At 37.4% G+C, this 12,568-nt stretch overlaps 1 long non-coding RNA gene across 1 annotated transcript; it reads left to right on the plus strand.

Moving 5' to 3' along the window:
* Window positions 1-1,727: 1,727 nt before the first annotated feature.
* LOC101907126 (uncharacterized) lies at window positions 1,728-10,074 on the plus strand. The gene is made up of 4 exons (XR_234230.5): window positions 1,728-1,767; window positions 8,528-8,870; window positions 9,100-9,178; window positions 9,526-10,074. It is a non-coding gene; the product is annotated as an uncharacterized lncRNA (long non-coding RNA).
* The last annotated feature ends 2,494 nt before the right edge of the window (window positions 10,075-12,568 follow it).

Below are 12,568 nucleotides of genomic sequence, written 5' to 3' on the forward strand. Positions count from 1 at the left end.
GAGTGTAATGTGAGCTGGGGGCTGGCTTAGGAGCCCAGTGCTGACCACATGCAAACTCCCTCCAAAACTCCCGCTCAGTCCGCGCAGTGCGCTCCCAGTTCCACTTCCTATCGCCGGCTGGACGCATGCAGCGCGTCCACGCCCGCCCGCCGCTGCCAACAGCCTGGACTGCAAGCGGCGCGCAGGGCGCCTAAACCCGAGCCCCGGCGGACAGCGGCTACCTTTCCCGCTCAGCCGGCCGTGGCGCCCGCCAGCTCCAACCCCTCGCCCAGAGTCCAACCTGCTCACTTCTCTCATGAAAGGTGTCCTGTCAGTGTCACTTGGGCACTGTCACCTGCAGGAAAGCTTAGGGTGTGCCTAACTGTGGAGAAGCACGAAAGGAGTAGGATTAAGGAAAAGAATCAGAGCTAGTTTGGCGCGCGCTCAGATTAAGGTTTTCCAAGTTAGCCTCAACTCCTGTCATGGGCTCAGTGGCGCTTCTAGCTTTTTATACAGCTGGTGTCTGTGGGTGGGTTGCTAGAGCGCTGAGACGCCAGATTCGAGGATACAGGAAAAGTTCCCCACCGGCAAGAAAGGGCCGTTCTCTGTGCCGCAAGGAACGAGACTTGGTAGGATGGAAGAAAGCATGGGGCCGTGACAGTCACCGATGTTCTGCTTCTGGCATCCTCGCCTGCGGTCCCAGGTGGGGTGTCTTCCCCTGCTCTCCTCAAATGTCCTCCCCCACACCGCCCTCGATTTCCGGGTCCCACTCCATTTCCTTGCCACTTGTCCGCCCAGAAAAACTTTTCCTGGATCAGGAGTATTCGAAAGCGATTTCATCCTAGTCACAAGCGATGTGTATATTGCATGTACATTTCCAGTCCTCTCCCCCACCTCGTTTCCCTCCAGAAATCCATCTCTCTTCCGCTCAAAAAATCAATCAGTTAATTGCACCCCTTTTACTCCCACGCCGCCATGGTTCCATTTACCAAACAAATATTACACTTTGGTATCCCTTAAAGTTCGGATCTTCCTGGTTACAATTTTGCATCCTAGAAAATGACTTAGAAAACTTGCCACCGGTGAATTAATGCCAGCGACGGCTGGGCTTTGATACTGCCACATGCTCGAAGGGCGACACTGTCTGCTAGGGGCCAAGTCGTTTACACAAGGCACGCACGCTGGCCGCGCATAATGAGCTGCGGGAACAGTTGCGCCCTGCCTGGGACTTGTCGCATCAGGAGAATATCGGCGCTCACCTATCCCTCCCGGGACCCCAAATGTGCCACCAGGAGCGTCGCCGTCTTACTTTCATTGTCTCAGGTGTCCAGAGGACGGGGGTCAGGTCTTGGAAGTTGTTAATGGGATTATTGGGGACAGCAAACTGGGCCAGGCATCTGGTTTGAATTAGGAAAATGTATTGATTAATCTTTGAGAAATGTCACCAAGGTAGAACATTTTTCCCTAGCCCTGTCCCTCAGGCTTCAGCCTGACCATCTCCTTTTTCTTTCAAGTATCCTGGAGAATAGTGGCTTTGCAATAAACCTTTACATCCGTGTGAAAGTTGAATTGTTTTCCAATGCTCAGAGGTGAGATGGGGTGGGAGTGATCAGGAATTCTGAGATTTGTTAGCGCTGCTTTCTTTAACGGAAATTGAGCCCTATTTTGAGGGAAATTAGTTTTGCAGACTTCGTTAAAAAAAAAAAAAAAAAGGTTAAAACTTTTGTTCACCAGCTGCTCAACTTTTCAGTCTGGGTTTGAGCTGGAACCTGCTGCAAGCGTTTGACGGTAAGGCTTTCTTTGCCGATATGTTTTGGGAATCTAATATTGTTTTAGACTTCGAAAGGGGGTGTTCTTCACGTTGCACGTTTCTAAGGGTTTTAAGCGCTCGCAGGATGGCGTCCAGGGCTTAGATCTTAAGAATGTTTCTTCCTGCCACTCCCCAAGCCCTTGGCTCTTTAAGGATAAAAAAGGAAGGGATGTATTCTTCTAATACCGTCGGAATATTTTTTGAATTTTCATTGTGTTTATGGTTTCAATATGTGCTCTGATATTAAAAGTTAAAGTACAAAGAGCAACACTAAACTTCCCAAACTTGGGTAGCTCCTCTATGGATTCTGGGTGAAAGCATTAAAGGCTTTATCCAAGAAAAATTTAGGCAAACACCTCCATAGACAGTCACTAGAAATATTTATATAATACTGTCTACTAAACGTATTGTGGAAAATGTCAGCCAGGACTAATTAAAGATACACTTGAAAAAAAAAAAGATACACTTGATCTGCACACATCAATAAAAAACATCCATAAAGGTCCTTTTGGTTTGCATTACAGTGGTTTAGAGGGAGAGACACAATTAAGAAATGAATGGATTTGAATTTAACCAGTGTGTTTCAGGCAACCAGCAAACACACATAAGTTTTCATCTCCAGGAGCTGCCACTTCTCCTTGAACCTGCCCTGTGATTGTGCTGGGTTTTTTTCTCACTCACTGTGTCAGATGTTAACAACATGTCCAGAAATTTCTCCACAACCTGCCTCAGTCAGTCAGCTGAGTGTAGGACTAAAAGTCTGGTAAAGGAAAATTAGAAAAGGTTAGAAATGAGACGAGTCTCTTTGAAAGGCACACAATTAAAAGAAACCTAGCAGAAAAGGTCTTTTTAAGTGAAGACTCAAAACATCTATCAGTTAACATGAAGTCCTAATGTCTAATAGAAAGTATAAGGAAAATGTTATTTGGAAGAAAAAAGTGTGGTTCAAAGGAAAAAACAAGTGAAAAAGGAGGTCTGGATGCATTCCAGAATCAAATATGACTGGTCTGTTTTATCTGAATTTCTAAATATATGTTAATTATTCCATAAAGCTTTTTTTTTTTTTTTTTCAAAATTTTCATTCTTAGAACATTTGGAATAACAAAAAATATTAACTTACTATTTAGGCCATAGAGAATTTTTTTAATGTAATAACATGAAAAATCCTCAGCATTTCCTATAATAGCTGTATCAGTGTCTACATCTATAAAAACCAACATTGAAAGATACTTTTTACCTCTAATGGCTACTTATAGGGAGAATGGTAAAAATCACCAAACTTAGTAGAGAATTTCAATAGCTTTCATTTAAAACTATGTACAGTATAGTATTTATCCTATATTTACAATACACTTGAATTTCTCTGAAAAACATTTAATATTTTATGCAAGATTTTGATATCAAGCATTCAACAAGAGGTTGAATATTTGAAAAATGTAAGCTGCTCATCTTTTGCAGGAAGCATCAAAATTATTTTAGACACGTCCTATGCTCTTTAAATTTCGTAAGTGTGTATATCTATTATTTCTTCTGCTAAATGAAATGGTATTCAATAATAAAGGCAGAGGTATTTTTAAATTAAGAATGAGGAGAGAACTTAAGCAATCTGAAAAATTTATTTTTATACTTTAAGATTCATAATGATTCTTTTGAGTTGCCATTTTTGTATGTTTGTGACATGAAGTATGATGGGACTAAAAAAACTTAAATTAAAATCCTCAGCTACAGATAGTATAAAACTTTATTTTGAATTTTACCTTCTGGATAAAATCACCTTGGTAACATATAGTCATGATATATGCATTTAAGTCCGGAAAATTACTTTGAAACCAGAATTTGTCTCTGAAAGTTTTGTTGAGAATATAAATATTATTTCTGTTATATTTCTCCAAGAAATAAAGGATTGGTTCTTTTGAAATGAAGAATTTTTAAAATATATTAAAATATGCTAAGTACCCAATGGTAATTTATGTGATTTATGATGCACTCCAGTTTTAGAAAACTTAAGAACTGCCTTTCTCCAGGAATTATGCACTATAAAATTTAAGGAACAGTTTGGCTACTGCATGTTATTTAGTGATTCTATGTATTTTACTGATTTTTAAAATAAGTTACTGTTCTTACACAACAGTAATTAGTGATTTCACAATAAAATCTGTTATATTTCTACACATACTAGGAGATATGAGTACCTGTTCATTACTCTGAGAGTATGATAACATTGAACATATTTTGTTTTTCTATTTTCTATCTCTTCCTACATTTAGACTTATGATTTCTTTTAGAATTTGGTAGTTTTCTTCAAGTACCACGTAGTAAAAAATGTGCTGTAAAGTAGCATGGAATATAGATTGACTGATAATAGTAAATTTATAAGATTTGAGTAAAAATTCAAAATATATGCCATCTTCCCTAATGCCAGTTGCTTTCCATATACACTTCATGACATTCTAATTATCTTATTTGCAGGGGGGACAACAACTGCCTCTCAAGTTTCAAAAACTTCTTTTTGCCCACCTTAAATCAAATATTATTCAACAAAGTTAGTTTAAAATGATGCCTATGAGGAATAATTACATTCACTTCCTACATTTTCATTTGCACTCAAGTTGTACGTTATTTTTATTGATAAAGTATGCATCTTAAATTTTTGTAGTTGAAAACTGCCTCCTTTACATATCTAACTACCTGATGTAGAGGCACAGGAATGCAAGACAGTTCCATAATGAAATGCTATATATTACATTATATATTCTATACCATCAAGCTCATAAGCATTAAATCTCTATCCATCCACATTTTAAGGAAAATAAACCATTTATTTCTCCCATGTCATAAAAAGCAATGCTATAGTTTTAAGTGGACTGAATTTAGAACAAGTTCATAAATCTTGGGGAACAAAAATTCAAACGAAACTAAACAGGCAAATTTTAGGTAAACCTTTAGTCTTCTGTTTCAGGTTTTCCGACTTGAAGAGTTTAACATGACTAATATAATTTTGGCGCCATGGTGGGTTATTCTTATGTGTTTTCGTCTTTCATGCATCAATTTGTAGCATGTTTTATTCTTAAAGTATTGCTTTCATTGTGAGCCTGGGTTTATAATTTGTATCACTAAAAAACTCTGTGTTTTAGTTGTGTTGGTATAGCTTCCCTAAAATATTTAGCTGCACACTCCAATTTTATATAATTCAGACTTGGCAGAGAAAGACTAGCTGCCTTTGATATCAACAGTTTTGTTTATATGAAAAAAGGGAAAATTCTTTGCTTACCAAACAAAATGGAAAGTGAAGGCCAAATACAAGATGTCTTACAACGAAATATTTTTAAGGGTTTAATATTAGTACTTTGATTCAGTTTAGATCCATAAACGATTTTAAGAAACGACCTGAGTATTTTCATACAATGTACTGAACATATGAAAATGGATCAAGACAAGAATGAAATGACTAAATGACGACTGTCTGCTAATGCCTCAGCTGACCTAAGAAATTAGAAGGATGATTGGAGGACAAAGTCAAAGGAAAACCAGAGATGATATTTAGCAGGGGAAAAGAGGGAGAAATAAGATATGCTTAAATATACAGAAAATAATTCTATGCTTGTAATTCATAAGCCACATACACCTATAATAATGGTAAAAGGATCCCAGGTGCATGTTTTAGTTTAACTGGAATTTTTAAAATGAGTAATCAGAAAGGTTTATGTTTAAACAAATAGATGCCACTTAGATTTTTGACAAAAGTAATAATAATAAAATACCACTTGAGAAAGAGTTCCAAGTAATTGCACAAGCATAATGTGAAATGTTGGTAGCAATGGAGTCAGTGCCTAGAAATGTGCAAGCTACTGAATGTCTGAGGTTCTGAATGATTGGTGCCTTCTCAGCTTAAAAATCTGTAACCCGAAACTCATTGTAGTCCATCGTTTGCTAAATTCTATTTATTTTTAAAATGATATTTTTGCTAAGTTGGGGTAATAGTATATTGGAAGGGAATAAGCTGGATTTCAACAGCTTTTAGTGACTGAGCGGGGGGCCAAAAAAATATTGGGCTAACTGCATCCTAAAACACTTCAAAGTACAAGAGAACCCAGTAGAATGAAGCACAAACTACAACTCAGAAGGGATATCATCTCTGAGCCCCAGGGCTAGGTTAGGACAATTCCTTCTACCATCAGCTAACAGTTGGTTTACCAGCAAGGAGACCAGTGGTCAAAGGAAAGCTTTTTGCATACTGCATGAGTGTCTAAGTACCAGTTGAAAACTCTTCAACACAGAGCAGCTATACAAGATAATACTCCCTGCTTGGAATTCATTTTGCATGAACCTTGGCTTATAACCTCAGAATTGCAGGTATTTCTTTGGTCAAATTTCTAAAGGTTAATTCTTGAAGGCATGAGTAATAATGGACAGGAAAATAGTCATGATTGAAAAAGTCAAAACAATCTTGGAAAACTTTCTGATAAAATACAGTAAATCTTAACTAGGGATCTTGAAAGTGGGCTGTGTGAGCAGTGGGAAACCTGAACAGTTCTTTTCTTTAATCTAGAGCACCTGTAGCAATCTGCAGCAGCATTTCTGCAATAACTTAAGAGGATTCCATGTGCAGGTTAGAGTAAGTGTCCATGAAGATATAGTCAATTTAAATAAATCTGACCCATTATCAAATACAGTAACGCATCCACTTGGCTGCAAACGACTTTATGAAAATTTCCCTGATATAGTAAATATAGAGAAATATAGCTCAACTCTGACTTTCTAGGATAACTGTTGCTTTTTTTTTTTTTCTTTCAAACAGTTACCATCTGTGGGCCAGTAGTCCCTGTCAGTTGCTTATGAGATGCTTGGTTTCCTCCAAGTTTTGTTCTTAGTCACCTCCTGTATCCTGCATTATGCAGTTAATGATGTGATTCAATCAGAGTAAAAAGCTGACTTGCTTTGGATTATTCAGATCAGATTTTCTAAAGTACATGGCCTACCCATCATCCAGTAGGCCCTGCCAAGGCAGATGGCTCAGGCCTAAGTGGCATCACTTGGAATTATTCTTCCAGTTTTGAAGATACGCACCTAACTATGAAACTCCACAAAAATCTCCACTGTTGTATGTGTGGTGACAAAGTTCAATGAGTATCTTTTAAAAATATATAAAGAAGCACATAGAGGCTTTTAAACATTACATGCTGTAAATCTGAGGTTGTTGAATTAGCTGTTGGTGTTCCTCTTTCTGTAATAATACTAAAGATTTGTCAATCCATGTAAATAGTTCTGTTATGAAGATATAATTTGTCTTAAATTTTAGCAATCAGTATCATGGGGCATTTGTGACCAAATAGAACCAAATCTAACCCTTTGACTGCAAGGAAATCAAACCAGTCAGTCCTAAAGGAAATCAACTCGAATATTCATTGGAAGGACTGATGCTGAAGCTGAAGCTCCAATACTTTGACCACCTGATGTGAAGAGCCTACTCATAGGAAAAGACCCTGATGCTGAGAAAGATTGAAAACAAAAGGAAAAGGGGATGGCAGAGGATGGGATAGTTAAATAACATCACCGACTCAGTGGACATGAATCTGAGCAAACTCTGGGAGATAGTGAAGGACAGGGAAGTCTGGCGTACTGCAGCCTGTGGGGTCACAAAGAGCTGGACATGACTTAGCGACTAAACAACAACAACATAACCTAGTCATGACTAAAACAAAAAAATGGGTTAGGTTCTTTTCACTGTAGTAGCAATTGCAGTGATCATAATTGCTAAATTTCAACTTCAGGTTAACAAGTCCCATATCAGTCTGTCTTTGAACAGATCATTGCCAATCCAGTTTCTCAAATCAGAAGCAGGAACCCATGCTTGACAAGCCCCTCCATTCTCACCTGTCTATATGTAATCAGTCATCAGAGTCATCTGACTATACTTCTTTAATATTCATTAACTTCACCCTTCTCTCCATCACCAATGCTGTTACCTTATTGGGGGGCTTCACTGTTCTTACTTGGATGACATGGAGCTCTCCATTGCAATATACTTGCTAAGAGCATCACCACATCTCCAAAAGCCAGAAGGAGAATGGGTTTGAATCTTAAGTCTGTCATTTTCTGACTCTGTCAGTGCATTCATTTGTTAACTCAAAAGAATACTACAATGAATGAATTCAACGATATTGTGAGTGTGCCTAATACAATGCCTAGGAGGAGAAGGGGACGACAGAGGATGAGATGGCTGGATGGCATCACCGACTCGATGGACGTGAGTCTGAGTGAACTCCAGGAGTTGGTGATGGACAGGGAGGCCTGGTGTGCTGCGATTCATGGGGTCACAGAGTCGGACACAACTGAGCGACTGAACTGAACTGAACATAAGCTTGATACACATGGAATAAATTTAAGCTAAATCTAGACCTGCACTGTTAAATATAGCTTCCTGTGGTTATTGAGCATTTGAAATGTGTCTAGTCTAAATAAAGATGTGCTTCAAGATTAAAAGGCACATCAGATTTCAAAGACTTCACGTGAAATGAATAAACTTTCATACTGATTACATGTTAAGATGATATTTGCTAGATATACTGGTCTAAATAAAGTATATTATTATAATCAATGTTCTTTTTCCTTTTTCAATGTAGCTTCTAGAATATCTAAAATGACTAATGTGGCTTAAGTAAGATTTCTCTTGGACAGTGCTGATCTAGAGAATGTAGTTTAACTTTTTTTTTCTTTTATTCTCTCTCTCACAAATAGGTACCAAATTACATATATATATATATATATGCATGTATCTGTCAAAATGATGTAAGACCTGAAATCTCTCTGTAAGTTGATCCTCTTGACCCCATGATTAGGAGCTTCACAATGTGGTACCACACCTGGAAATCTCCAGAACAAGATCTCAAGGAAACACAGGAAATTCCTGGAGTGGCAAAACATCCTATTTGAAGATATTCAATTATTCCTCTGTGCATCAGGAGCATCGCCATGACTTAACTATTCATATGCTTGAAAGAGTTTGTTTAGCAAGAGCCTTTGCAGGAAAATAAAAAGAGCCAGCTATATTATTGATGATGGACTAGACAATGCCGTCATGGTGAGTTAACCTCTACATCTTATTCCCTGGGCAAAAGTTTAGTTCTTATTCCTACAAATTTTGATGTAAAATGGTGGACTCTCCAGGCAGATACTAACCTCATGAATTAGACATCTCAACATGTTCCTCCAAAACAAAACTTCACAGCAGGGGAAGATGGAAGTGGAGGGTCACACACCTGGTCTTATATACTTGGATGCGAGGTGATACATGTCATTTTTACTTACAGCTTGTAGGCCAGAACAAAGCCTAACAGACCTGCAAGGGGCCTGGAAAAAATTCTGGAGCACATGGTGGACCGGTGAACAGTAAGTGTGTCTGCCACATCAGGATTTGGTAGACTTCAAATTTGTTCCTTACAGGCCTAGTTCACACCACTAACTGTATATTCCTTGAGTCTTTCTGGAATCTTAGGGTAATGTTTTTCAAGTACAGTGTCTGGCACAAAGTACTCAATAAATATACTCAGCAGAACGCTTAGATCTGTAAGTTTCACTGTATCTCTGGGCTTTAGGACCCCTGTAGTTGCTGTATCAAATCAGGAAAGTGTAACTGTTGCGTCTCTAACGGCAAAGAAAATTAACTGATAAAAATGCTCAGCCCAGCTTCAGTTGTATTTGGTTTTTATAGTTTTTGCTTTGTTTCTTTGTTCCAGAGCAGAAGTGCATATCTAACCTTCGTGGGAATTAGAACAAGAGTTGTGTCCACACACAACGAGAGAGTGGTTCAAATTCTTGGCAGAATTTGTCTTCAAGTGTCTGCACTTGCGCTGGGACACCCATCTCTACATGTTGAATTAGAGTCATTCCCTGTCAGATACTATGTTTTATTTTCAATCAGTACTGTCCATTCTGTAATGGTTCATTGCATAGACTTGAAGATGACATTTTGGGCTGTGTCTTGTATTTGTCACTTACTCGCACTTTGACTGTGGTCAGGTTAATTAACTTCTTGTGTCTAGGTTTTCTCATTTTTAAAGAAAGATGTTTATTTCTATAGTTTCATGTTGGCAAACTAGCAAGTCCATGTAAGTCTAGACTTAATACTAAGACTACTATATCAGTGAAAGATACTGTTATCATAGTGATAATTTTTATTATTGTCTATCCTAAAGATCTTATTCTGTCTAAAAAGAATACTTTAATAAAAGTATTCACTTATATATATGTATATATGTGTGTGTATATATATATATATATATATATATATATATTCATTCATCCATTTCCCCCTCAATTAACACTCTAATATCTTGAAACATCTTGACCTAGGACAAGATTCCATGCATGTTTGTTGAATGAGTAAATGATATACTAACAAAAACAATGTAACTACTATCAACATTTTGTACATAAATGATCATACATTTAGTTTGCATGCATTTCACTTGACTTTTCACTTGCTTCAAAATATGATTTTAAAAAACCTCCTGGCATATAAAACCTAGATATTGGGGTGAGTGACAAAAAACTCTTCAGTATGGCCAAAAGAATTATTAAGTTCTAAGGAAGAAGCTATATAACATTGCTTAACTATAGTACTTTGGAATACACTTAGAGTAGTACTTGGCACATTTTATTTTAGGTTTTACTGCATCCAGACTTTGCTTTAAAGATAATTAATTTCTCTTTAATAGCATATTTTTAGTGAAATAATAACAATTGGACAAATCCTACCTTCAAATATGTTGAAATATGCAGCCCCTTGAACTCCAAATAAATAGAGATTTTAACGGTGAAGAAAATCCTCCCCCAAATAACATTACAGAATTTAAAATTTAACATTTATGCATGACTTATGCTTCATTTATATATTAAGTGTATATAAAGTGTACTAAAAATAAGCTAATTATTACACAGGTAATGATCAGGACTCTATTTTATCTATTCCTGAATAATGTCAGATAGCTATATTAGATATACATGAACCTAATTTTTTTATATGACTACCATTTCTATTATTTTTAATTGAATCTCTTCGTAGTTCCAGAAAGGTTTACTGGTGATTTACAGTCAAACTTGATATTAACAAAATAAATTAACACAAAGAAAGGAAAACTTCCTAGAGCAGTTGTTGCAGAACCCTAAATATCAGAAGGACCCTCTTTTTTTTAACAAAAGAAATTCATTATAGAACCAACTATCTGAAGTGAACAATGAGAAGCAGAGCAGTCATGATTGACTCAGATAAAGGGACTCTGGTACATGCCTACAGTTCTGCCTTCTCCTCACCTACCTGCCACAGGTTTATGGGTAGCATCTACAAAGAATGAAAGGAGCTAGGTACACAATCTGAAAACCACTAATCTCCTTCATGTATACAAGCCACCTGGTAAAATGACCTCTGAAGTGCCATACCTGTGTTTTCCTGATCCACTGATGTATTCGATAGGCATACTCCTGGAGTAAATATTTGAGTCATATTATTTTCTTCTATTTTTGTCTTCAAGTGTCTAGTAACCAGCCCTTAAGATTTTCTATTAAAAATATGTATAGATTGTCAAACTATGCAACTGTAGAAATATTTTAGTGGAGAAGATTTTAATGTAATAACCCTGTACTTATCGAGAGTCAAAATTAAAAGAAAAAAGCTAGATGAGGGATATTTCCATAAGATCTGAACAGCACAATGTTATTAAGCAGAATCCAAAAAGGATCTAATCTGTACAGAACTCAGTGCCAGAAAAACAGATTGGCAGACTGAAAAGGGGGCAAATAACACAAAATTTTAAATTACCAAAGAAAAAATGCATGTGATCAAGAAATAGAAAATAGTGCAAGCTACTTGTAATCAAAATGCAGGTTAAAGGATATGTTATTTTCCTCCTACCAAATTGACAAAGTTAAAGTCAAGTGGGCCTTAGAAAGCATCACTACGAACAAAGCTAATGGAGGTGATGGAATTCCAGTTGAGCTGTTTAAAATCCTGAAAGATGATGCTGTGAAAGTGCTGCACTCAATATGCCAGCAAATTTGGAAAACTCAGCAGTGGCCACAGGACTGGAAAAGGTCCGTTTTCATTCCAATCCCAAAAAAGGCAATGCCAAAGAATGCTCAAACTACCGCACAATTGCACTCATCTCACACGCTAGTAGAGTAATGCTCAAAATTCTCCAAGCCAAGCTTCAGCAATACATGAACCGTGAACTTCCAGATGTACAAGTTGGTTTTAGAAAATGTAGAAGAACCAGAGATCAAATTGTCAACATCTGCTGGATCATGGAAAAAGCAAGAGAGTTCCAGAAAACCATCTATTTCTGCTTTATTGACTATGCCAAAGCCTTTGACTGTGTGGATCACGATAAACTGTGGAAAATTCTTCAAGAGATGGGAATACCAGACCACCTGACCTGCTCTTGAGAAACCTATATGCAGGTGAGGAAGCAACAGTTAGAACTGGACATGGAACAACAGACTGGTTCCAAATAGGAAAAGGAGTACGTCAAGGCTGTATATTGTCACCCTGCTTATTTAACTTCTATGTAGAGTACATCATGAGAAACGCTGGGCTGGAAGAAGCACAAGCTGGAATCAAGATTGCCAGGAGAAATAACAATAACTTCAGATATGCAGATGATACCACCCTTATGGCAAAAAGTGAAGAGGAACTAAAAAGCCTCTTGATGCTATTAGCAAGGTGAAAAGACAGCCTTCAGAATGGGAGAAAATAATAGCAAATGAAGCAACTGACAAACAACT

This window comes from Bos taurus, chromosome 4 (genome assembly GCF_002263795.3).
Source record: "Bos taurus isolate L1 Dominette 01449 registration number 42190680 breed Hereford chromosome 4, ARS-UCD2.0, whole genome shotgun sequence".
Taxonomy (NCBI): domain Eukaryota; kingdom Metazoa; phylum Chordata; class Mammalia; order Artiodactyla; family Bovidae; genus Bos; species Bos taurus.